Here is a 1,046-nt window from a genome sequence, read left to right on the forward strand (position 1 = left end):
TCCTCCTCCTCCTCCTTCCCCTCCTCCTCCTTCTTGATTCATCCCTCTGTGGTCTCTCTGCCTCTGGCTCGAATCAGGACCAGGGACTCTCTAGGGCTATTTCTCTGGGCCTCTCAGCCTCTTAGGAAACCCTTTTATTTCTATCCTTTGTGGGATTTCTTGCTGCTTGCATCTCATGTTTTCCTAATTTTGATTCATGCCTTCATTTTAGGGAAGCACAATAGCGTAAGAACTATTTTTTTCTTACTTATCAAGGTAAAACAAGCAAACCCTAAGGTGTCCCAAACATAACCATGCAGCTCAGTGAATGTTAAATACATTCATGTAATCACATGCAGGGCAAGATATTGAATGTTTTCAGTTCCCTCGCGGCTCCTTCGTGCCTCTTCTCAGTACGTAGTCTCCACTGCTACCACCGTCTCCCATCGGCCCTCAGCAGGGCACCCCTGTTCGGCCTTGGTTGTCATCAATTAGTTTTGCCCGCCCTTAACATCATTGATGTAGATTGATACAGTAGATAATTTTCTGTGTCTGTTTTGGTTTTACGCTATGATATCTGGGAGATTTACTCATGTGGTTGCATGCCAGGGCGGTTCATGCTTGTGGTTCTTTTGCTATGATATATGGTATGACCGTCAAGCACTTAAATATTATAAATACAGCAGTAAAAAACATCCTCATACTCCTTTTTGGTTGGACTTATGCCCTCATTTCTTTTTGCTATATCACCTAAGAGCAGAATTGTTGTAGGAGAGCTATTAACATCTTTAGAAGGGTGCAGATAGAAATGTTTTTAAAATGCTGTATACGAGGTTAGGTGAGACTATGCTATGGTAAACACTCACCCCCCACCCCATCCCCATTTTACTGATTTAATGCAATAAGTCTTTTCCTCTAAAACTCACATCTCTGGAGATCATTGGCTGCCTTCTTATAGTTTTTATAAAAAGTGATCAAAAGACCCATGTACATGGGCAGGCCTTGTCGATTGAAGAGTTTCCTTATAGAATAGACACTGAGATCACCCTGTTGTTGTTGTCCCGCCC

The sequence above is a fragment of the Echinops telfairi genome, unplaced genomic scaffold, assembly GCF_000313985.2.
Source record: "Echinops telfairi isolate 266 unplaced genomic scaffold, ASM31398v2 ScPeMD7_8;HRSCAF=38, whole genome shotgun sequence".
Taxonomy (NCBI): domain Eukaryota; kingdom Metazoa; phylum Chordata; class Mammalia; order Afrosoricida; family Tenrecidae; genus Echinops; species Echinops telfairi.